The following is a 10,554-nucleotide window of genomic DNA, read 5'->3' on the forward strand; positions in this document are numbered from 1 at the left end:
CACACACACACACACACACACACACACACATGCATACAATTTTTATGAATCACATGTAGTGAGAACTCAAATGAATTGACATACATACAACCCAGGTTTTTTTTACTTCTACCCAGATTCTATTTATATTCAATAATCTAGCAATGCCTGATAGATAAGAGTTGTGAAAATGGCTGGTGCGATGGTGGCTGCAGCAAGGCTGATGTTGGTAATTAGGATGCAGGGGTAGAGTGAAGTATTGTGACCTAATGTGGAAGGTGTGAGACTGTTGTCAGAATTAAATCGGTTGATGCAGTAATGAAATGGTTCCACATAAGTCATTTGCTCCTGTTTAGTGAACTAATTATTTCCTATCTACACACATGCCTTACCTTAGACACTCTTTTAAGTTAACTTCATTGCACTTATAGTTCACATGAAATTCAATATTTACATTAAGAACTGTTTATATTAAGATAATATAACTCTGACTACCGATTTCATCCCTCCCCTTCCCACTTGAAACTTACCTTATATCCTGTCTTCAGTTCAAATTCCACTTTTCCTTCACAGCTTTCACTTTATATGTTTACTTACTCCCTATATTCTGTGCCGTCAGGTAAGAAGGCTTACTTTTAAATCCCTCACTGTAAACATCTTACTTGTAAACCTTTCTTGTTTAATATTTAACCATATGGCTTATTCGTTAGGTTTTCTGACTGGCAGGTGGTAAGCTATCATATATACAAACTTAGACAGGATTAATCAGGCAATAGTAGGAGGTTAAACTAAACAGCTGACTCTGCCCTTAGGGACCTCTTTCTACAGCTGTCCTCTTCGGCATTCAGATTTCTTGCAACATTTATCTTCCTTCTGCTGCTGCTGCTATGTAAGTTGTACTATTTTGTTAATCATTTTACAGTTTTAGCTAGCTATATACATGCACTGAGTATATACACATACATTCATCAATTGCACACCAACCACAAAAGAAGCCACTATGCATTGCTTAACATACTAGAAATAACAACCAAATCATCTTCAGGTTATATCCTGTCATCTTAAAAAAAAATAAGTAAGAATACATATGACAATGTAGTCACCTTGGTCATGGCTGGAATGTCTTTGATCCTAGGTGTACTTAATCCAGGTTGACCTGGGGCTAAATAAGAGCATACTAACAATATACTTGTGCAGACATACATTGACCAGCTTCACACGCACATGGCCATTGACACCGTGTGTATATTCTGTTAAAATGAATATTGATGCAGGGTGTTTTTGCAGTTAAAAATCGATTCTTTTTCAGATATATTTGATTATAGTTATCTCAACTATAACTACACCTAAATGTTTCCAAGTTTGGATATTGTAACTATGTCAGAATAAAAATGTGCTTGAGTATAACTTCAAAATATAGTTCTGCCTAGATATAACTCTACCAGAATACAGTTATGCTTGAATGTAATAACCGAAGCAGAATATACTTACATTAGAATATAGTTACATCTGAATGTTAATAACTATATTTGAATATATACCAGAATACAGCTATACCTGGAGATAATAAATATACCAGAATATAACTATATCTTGATATAATAACCATGCCATTGTATATCTATACTTGCATGTAACTATACCAGGATATAATAACTACCACAATGCACATTTATCAGAATATAGTTATATATCTTGATGTAACTGTACCAGATTATAGTGCACTATTGAATATAATACATATAAGAATCGGTGTTGATGGCTAAGTTTGTCCATAATGTATTATATCCAGGTACTGAATGTACTTCAATCAGTTACTGTACATAGTAACTGTACAGTCCTGTTCATGCACTCTAACATTATGCAATTTTATTTACTACAACCACTATTTTACCTGTACTGGTGTATTGTTTATTATGATACATACACATCTAAACAACATTATAACCACTGTATCCTTAGGATAACCATAATTTATGCGTTGTTCTAGTTCATAATTTTACACAACACTTATACAGTTTAACTGTGATGTTAAATTGCAGTTGAGATGTATAGAAACACCATAATCATGCACAAACAGCATTATAATTAGTGTAAATTTAATAGTAGCCTTAATATTGCATGTGTTATGTATGTTTTGCAAATTTCTTTGCTGAGTATTATACAAGTGTGGTAGGTATTATGTCTACTGTCTACACTAGCACTGACATAAAATAGAAGCCAGCAATGAATTTTAATGTGTATAATGCTAGTGTATAAACAATATGCTATTGATGCAACAGTGTGACCAGGTGAAGTTAAAATAGTCAATATCTAAGCCTGAAAGCTGTTGTGTGCAGCTGTAGCACAAATTCACTTGGAGCATATGATCAGCTGCACAAATGTGTATTATAGTGAATACTGCTAGCTGGATAAGTTTGTCCATAATGTTTTGGCTAAACTTCAATCGATAGAAACCATTAGCTGCATAATCATTATACCTGTAGATCTTGTGAATTTGTTAAGCTGTATTAATATATTTGCTAACTTAGGGGCTAGCATGTAAGAGATTGTCTTCTCATCCAGGGGAAAAGTTCTTGTTTCTTTAACACTACACAAATCAATGTTAACTCAATCAATCTTCTAACATCTGGTGGGAGTGGGGTATCTCTTTTACTCTTTTACTTGTTTCAGTCATTTGACTGTGGCCATGCTGGAGCACCACCTTTAGTCAAGCAAATCAACCCCAGGACTTATTCTTTGTAAGCCTAGTACTCATTCTATCGATCTCTTTTTGCCAAACTGTTAAGTTATGGGGATGTAAACACACCACTATCGGTTGTCAAGCGATGTTGGGCGGGGGGGTTGCAAACACAGACACAAACGTACACACACACACACATATATGTATATATACATACATATACACATATATACAACTGGCTTCTTTCAGTTTCCGTCTACCAAATCCACTCACAAAGCTTTGGTCGGCCCGAGGCTGTAGTAGAAGACACTTGCCCAAGGGGCCACGCAGTGGGAATGAACCCGGAACCGTGTGGTTGGTAAGCAAGCTACTTACCATGCAGCCACTCCTGCACCTAATTATTTTCTTTTATCTACTAGTTTTTATTAATTGCACTTCATGTTAAATCCAAATGTCAACTCTGTTTATTTGTGATTAGTCAGAAAAGAAGCAGCATCCATAGACTGAACTTTCATGGTTTGCTGATATCAATGAAGTTAAAGTTCAATTTGAACTCTTGTAGAGAAAAACATGAATGACTGAGTTTTCAAAAATTGTAATTATTGAAAGGAATGATTAAGCAACAGGTTTAGTTCAGTATTGAGCAAGGATAGACACAGTAAAGATGAGAAATGGTTGTAGCGAGCAAATTTGATATGCAACAGTGACAGTGCTGTGTAAAAAGCACTGGCGAAGCACCCACTGGCGTTAGGAAGGGTATCCAGATGTAGAAATTCTGCCAAATCAGATTGGAGCCTGGTGTAGCCATCTGGTTCACTACTCCTCAGTTAAATCATCCAACCCATGCTAGCATGGAAAGCGGATGTTAAACGATGATGATGGTGCCGCGTGAAAAGCACTGGTGATGGTGCCATGTGAAAAGCACTGGCGATGGTGCAGGGTGAAAAGCATCTAATACACCCTGTAAAGTGGTTGGCATTAGGAAGGGCATCCAGCAGCAGAAACTGAGCCAAAACAGACAATGGAAGTTGGTACTGCCCCTGACCTTGCCAGATCTTGTCAAGCTGTCCAGCCCATGTCAGCATGGAAAAAGGACATCAAATGATGGTGATTATAGTTCAAAGTAGCAGGTTCCATTGTAATAACAGAGGAAACTGTGAAACTAAACATGACTATGAAATAACAATTGCAGTATGTCAGTAGCTGTGTCCTGTATTCATTATTAACAGGGGTGTATAAAGACTTTGTTGGTGAAGATTAGTGACTTTTAGAGGTTATTAGTTATCCTTTTTCCTCAGCTAAAAGTGAACCATACTTTCATAATCAGCAAGGCTATGTCTATGGGTGAGGAAGGGAGACCCAAGATGGGTCAATGTGGAGCAAGTGGGCTGTCACTAACTTACATGAAATATCAGTTTTGTGGGTGAGGTTTGCCTCCTGAATTAGGCACCAATCTGCTACAGAAATAGACAATGATGACTGCATAAAGGCCGAGTTTGGAGGAGGGAAAGAGGTCAAAAGTAGTTGAGTGTTGGTCAGGTGAGGATATTATTCACTAGTGTTATTGCTTTAGAAGATTTGCAAGAAAGTAAAAAATTTCTCAAGTTTTCAGTACTACTACATCAACTGTGCATAATAGACAAACAGGTAGCTTTATAAGCAAAACTTGGCTAGAGCTTCGCTATGTCTGCCAAAGATCAGACTATTCTTCCCCTCACTGCCTTGTGTTTATCCAATTTTAATTAATTATTTCAAAGTTTTCTTTTAATAATTTATTATTGACAAGGGATGACAAGGTGTCGAGACTTGAGGTGATTTGCTGTCCTTAGAAGACATGTCAAGCTAAGTAAAATCATGGCCATTCATACCTACAGGCATGTCCTTTATGGCCATGTCCCCACACCCTCTCCCAGCTGAGAGGTCTTTGTCTTGCAGGTGCTGGTGTCACGTAAGATGCATTCATGCCAGTACCACATGAATGCACCCATGCCTGTAGCACATGAAAAGCACCCAGCACAGTCAATAAGCTGGTTGGTATTAGGAGAAGCATCCAGTTGTAGAAACCATGCCAAAACAGACAGCTGGAGTCTGGACATCTCTCTTGTTGGCCAGCTCCTGTCAAACTGTCTAAACCATGCCAGCATAAAAAACGGATGTTAAACGATGATGATGAATTTGATTTTCATTTATCTTTGTTTTATATAAACAATGTTCCACAATATTTACATCTACATTCAGATATAATCTTGGCTATTTAAAGTTATTGTGCTCTCCACATTTTGTTCACACTTGATTCACCCTTAAATAGTAATTAATGTTAACATATTTAATGCAATGAGTATAAAAAATATCTAATTAGAAATAATTATGTGGTGAGGTAAAAATAATATTAGTTGATGAATATTATTTTCATTTTCTTGGTAAATATTATTCTAACTGCCTCACTGAAGTATAGGCCTCATCTTACTTGCCAAAGTAGTGATGACAAAATCACTAAGTAAATGTAAAGCAGTGTAGAGTAGTTGGGGTAGGAAAGCAGAATTGTTTAGAGAATAAATAACTCAGAAGTGCCATCTGCATGATAGACAATAGTTAAGTTGATAGATGAGGGAAATGAAGAATCCTGATAATTTAGAATGAAAAATTATTCTGAATCTATCATCACACAGTCTTAGAGAGTTGATGGGGAACTAGAAATTTCTCAAGGTTTTCTTGTAACTGATCTGTGTTTGTTGTGTTGTGCTTAAGTGTTAGGTGTGATTGAACATATGATGTTAGGATTGTTGCTTGCAATAACAACAATCTGTGCTCTTCATATGCCCAGGTGGTCTCTCATTTTCAATCTTTGTATAAATGGTCTGTGTGCAGCTTGTGATGCCAAACATTGTTTTGTATTCTTTGTAGTTTGTTGTGGAGAAATACGGCAACATGGCAAATGGCTTTATATATTGGTTTAAAATATGGGCATACTGCCAGTATCTTTGAGAGGGAAACGGGTATGTTAGTTACATCAACTGGTACTTATTTTATCTACCCTGAAAGGATGAAAGGCAAAGTTGACATCAGCAGAATTTGAACTCAGAACATGAAGACGGACAAAATGCCATGAAGCATTTTGCCCAACATGCTAACAATTCTGCCAGCTCTCCACCCCAACGGTGTTATAAATTTTTTGTACTTTAGTACTGCTGTTTCTTTGTGATGTCTGTGGGTATAATGAATATATCTGTTGGTCTTTTCACTTCCTTTACTACATTTATGTGTGTGGTGTGAATACTGCAGAGGTGTAAGCAGTTTTTAGTGCGTTTGCTTTTAATCATAATGTTTACATTGTTGACAATGATGTTTGGTTGTATTTGATGTCCTGTGGTGTTGAAGGTAAGAAGGAAAATGACAGATTTTATCTTTTTTACTTTTAGCATGTTTGTTCAGAAGTTTCTAGGTACTTCATTTGAGGCTCAGGTAATTAGTTGCACAAAGAATAGTCAAAAAAGATGAATGTGATAATATTTGCATGTGAAATTGTGTCTTGTAGTGGGAGTTGAAGATTGTGTAAGTTAAAAAACATTGATGAGAGGACAAAACCATTTCTTAAAATTCTCAGCTTATCTAATAATTTTTAGATCAAGTGTAAACTGAGTTCAACATGAAGATCAAACTGAAACGTCCCTAACTTTTTTATATATTTATGTGTTGTAATCTGTTGTTGAATCTTTAGTTATTGTAAGACTGTGTTTGTAATCCTCGCCTGTTTATAAAAAAAACACACACACACACACACACACACACACACACACACACACATGCACACGCACGAGCGCATAAGTCCAAAACAAGGTGGAAAAAACAGTACTCGAATACCAAAGATAGAGTAACATTCTTTTATTAAAGCTGCAAGACTATTACTCAGTTTCATGTTACCATTCATTGGACACCACAACTGTCCGATGAACAGGAATGTGAAACAGTAAAAGTTTTGTGATAATTTTGCAGCTTTAATAAAAGTATGTGTGTATATAATAATGATAATGATAATTTCTTAAGTAACAAAAAGATGGATTTGGTATTAATCTTTAATTTGTACCATGTTGTGTTACATCAATTTTGCACAAGTGTTTGTGTGTGTATGTATAGATACGTGTGTGTATGTGTATGTATGCAAGTGTGTGTATATATATATATATATATATATTGGCGTAGGGGTGTGTGATCCACCCTTGGTGATATAGATGTTGAGTGGGTTAGACTGTCTGTGAACCACCCGTCTTGAGACAAGCATGATGACACACTACTCATGAAGTTATTTTCCAACCGTGAATTATACCAACTTCGGCTGAGATTGACTGGATGGGTGGGTGGCTAACATCCCCTGTGTGAGTGCATATACGAGCAAAAGTGTGTGTGTATATGTGTGTATACGCATCCTGATCTAAGCTAGCTAGCTAAACAATATTTAGCTCCCTAGATATTAAAGCCTGCACATATATCCCTCTTTCCTCTTAAACCATTCCTGTCTTAAATCCAGTGTAACTCAATCCATCCCTATTCTTCCATTAACTTCCCTTATGAACTTTTTCTTTTCTTTTTTTTATCAACAGTTATTTGTCTATATTTACAAGTGTTTGCAACTCTTATTGAGAAATAAAATAGTAACAGAATATTGTAACAATGCTTCATTCCCTAACCAGACGGGCATAGAACAACATGACAGCCAAAATTCAGGATCTTTAGTGAGACACAAACCATTATGCACTTGATGGGACCCAGACTACAAAATTGAGGCAACACATGTTGAATGGAGTCCCACTCAGACGGGACAATATCAGGGCAGGTCGAAATTACTATTGTACAAAATAAAGATTAATACCAAATCCATCTTCTCGTTACTTAAACTATTATTATTAGTATCTCAACTGACACTGCAGAATTCCTAAAGTAGATTCAACGGAAACATACCCCGACTGTGGATAACACCAGGTAGCCCAAACTGTGCCAACATATATACCCGTTTGTCCAAAAATATCAAATATATATATATATATATTCTGTACTCTGGTTATTATCATTTTTTTGTCTACGTTTTGTTTGCAATGTCCTGTACCCAGATATGCACCTATATATACAGGTAGATGTAGGTATGCACATACTTTTACGTATGTATGCATATACTCATTTATTATTTGTGTTATATATATATATATATATCCTTATATATACTGGGGATAAATATTATCTTCCTGTATTAATATTGTCTCTGTCACTAATAAGTATTTTTTAACAAGCTCACTGGCTAATCACGACACCAGCACCTGTTCTGAAACTGTTTTTCTATATATCACTGCTATCTCTAGTGGTTTAGCATCCATGGTTTAGCATCCATCACTGACAAGACCAAGGAAGGTCGAAATCACGTAATCTGGTGGTCTCAGCCCTGGAGGTAGCAGGGATTTGTCTCCCCACTAGTGATATAAACAAGAGTACATTTTGCAGCAAATGTGAGAGTTTCTCTCATGGTATCTACTGCAGTATAGTTTGTTCTAACAGAACATTCATGTTTAAGTGGGAACAAATATTTTCCCTTCTTCAGTTTTCTTGTCTGAATCTCATAATATTTCCTCTAATAAATCTGTGTACTGTTGTCAGAAGTACTTTTAGTTTATCATTTGTACTATATAATTTGGAGTTAACTATATAGAAAAGATGGTTGTCTTCTCATAACATTTGTATCTAATCTAGTTTAACATGGTGGCTAAAGAGTAAGTTCTAGGCTTAAAATGAGTTGGGAGTAGTCACCTGTCTCCTGGGGAATATTCCTAGTTTAATGGAAATAGTTGACGTTGTTGTTGTTCTAGTTCAGTTTTTGTCGACCAGTAGTCTATTTGTATTTTAGGTTTGGCTTTGTTATGTTGTCATTTTCTTTTTGTATTTTTTAAGTGTTCTATTTTAATTTCTGGCATATTTTTGGTTTTGAGAATACAGCTTCAGTTGGCCAGTCTTTTGGGCATGACATTAGGTTTTGACCTGGGTTATTTTTCCTTTGAATCATGTGAGTAGTTGCAGTTTTTTTAGTAGTGTTCCTGTAAGATGTGCATGTAAATAAAGACATACCTCTTTTGTCCATTTATGTGTTCTGTTTTATTTGCAACTCTTTTATTCAGACTGTCAGTTTTGTTGGGTACCTATTTATTTGTTTCTACTGATGTTGCTCACTGTTTGCCAGGTTTTATGTATCAAAGTACACATTTTTCTATTGACTTTGGGTTGAATGATATAGCTTTTTATTTGTATTGCTTGTTATGGTTTGTGGAAAAGAGCAGATTCATTTTGATGTCGATGCAAACCTTTCACTGATAGTTTCACATATGGTTGTTGTTTTTGTTATTGTTGCTCATGTTATTTTCGCTATTAAGGCAGCAAGTTGGCTGAATCGTTAACATGCCAGGCAAAATGCTTAGTGGCATTTTGTCCTGAATTAAAATTCCATGGAGGTTGACTTTGCCTTTCATCCTTTCAGGGTCGATAAAATAAGTACCAGTTGAACGCTGGGGTTGATGTTAAAGATTTTACCTCTCCCCCAAAATTGCAGGCCTTGTGCCAAAATTTGAAATTACTGTTATCAGTATTATTAGGGTGGCAAGCTGGCAGAATCATTAGCCTGCTGGACAAGATGCTTAGCAGCATTTCATCTATTTTTATGTTCTGAGTTCAAATTCCGGCAAGGTTGACTTTGCCTTTTATCCTTTCAGGATTGATAAAATAAGTACACCCTGAGCACTGGGGTCTATGTAATCAACTTAACCCCTCTCCCAAAATTGATGGCCTTGCCAAAATTTGAAATCATATTTATTATTATTAGGGTTAGGGTGGTGGATTGGAAAAATTATTAAAGCTTTGCAGTATATTCTTTTATTCTTTTACTTATTTCAGTCATTTGACTGCAACCATACTGGAGCACCACCTTGACAGGTTTTTAGTCAAACAAATCAAGTTCAGGACTTATTTTTTAAGCCTAGTACTTATTCTGTCGGTCTCTTTTGCTGAACTGCTATGTTATGGATACATAAGCACACCAATACTGGTTGTCAAGGAGTGATGGGGGCAACAAATATAGACAGAAGGGTAAAGATACCGCTTGCTAAAAAATTAAACCACCAATTCTACGATAAATACACACCTTGAAATTCCATCCTGAAGGTAGGCTTATTTTTTAAAATATTCATTACATTGCTCGTGTGTGTATTTTTCATAGAATTGGTGGTTTTAATTTATTAGCAAGTGGTATCTTTACCCTTTTGTTCTTTAAATATTTTATACCTGTTTAGGTAGAAGTCTTGCTAGCCACCTCATTATTACTGTTTTTAACAGTAATAATACTTCACATATTTACATACATATATACAAATATATAGAGACTGGGAAATTAATAATTGTTTATTATTAACAGCAAATTAATCATTGTCCCTTACAACTGTTTCAATTAATACTCAGTAAATATTAAATTTATATGACCTGAACATAATATCTTCAGAGGGAAAAAGATATACCCTTGGATGTTTTATATGTGTTTATGGGTTCATTATAGTAGATTGAATGATACTGTTTATGATTTGTATTGTTATATGTTCAGGCAAGGGGTTTGCAGGTTGATTAGAGATAAGATGGGAGTAGGTAAATAAATTTGGAACAATAAATGAATAAATTAGAGATAATAGAGGAAATTTAAATATAAATAAGGTAAGTTTATAGTTGATAAAAGAATGGAATGTTCGTTTATAAGGTATAAATAAAAGTTATATGCAAGTACACACACATATATGTATCCTTACATCCATACATATACACCCATATACTCACAGATATATATATATATATATATATATATGTGTGTGTGT

At 35.3% G+C, this 10,554-nt stretch overlaps 1 protein-coding gene across 7 annotated transcripts in view; it reads left to right on the forward strand.

Annotated features, from left to right (window-relative positions):
- The window catches only part of LOC106876441 (protrudin), a 95,527-nt gene that overhangs the window by 29,043 nt on the left and 55,930 nt on the right, over positions 1–10,554 (forward strand). Inside the window, exon 2 of one of the 7 annotated variants that reach the window (XM_052974445.1) lies at positions 9,590–9,856. The exons of 4 other annotated variants lie outside the window; for them this stretch is intronic. The gene's annotated coding sequence lies outside the window, so the exon portion shown is untranslated. Of the gene's footprint in view, positions 1–158; positions 599–790; positions 869–9,589; positions 9,857–10,554 lie in introns of those variants that run through there. 2 more of the 7 variants (XM_014924986.2, XM_014924987.2) reach the window with 2 other exon arrangements.

The sequence above is a fragment of the Octopus bimaculoides genome, chromosome 18 (assembly GCF_001194135.2).
Source record: "Octopus bimaculoides isolate UCB-OBI-ISO-001 chromosome 18, ASM119413v2, whole genome shotgun sequence".
In the NCBI taxonomy this organism is placed as follows: domain Eukaryota; kingdom Metazoa; phylum Mollusca; class Cephalopoda; order Octopoda; family Octopodidae; genus Octopus; species Octopus bimaculoides.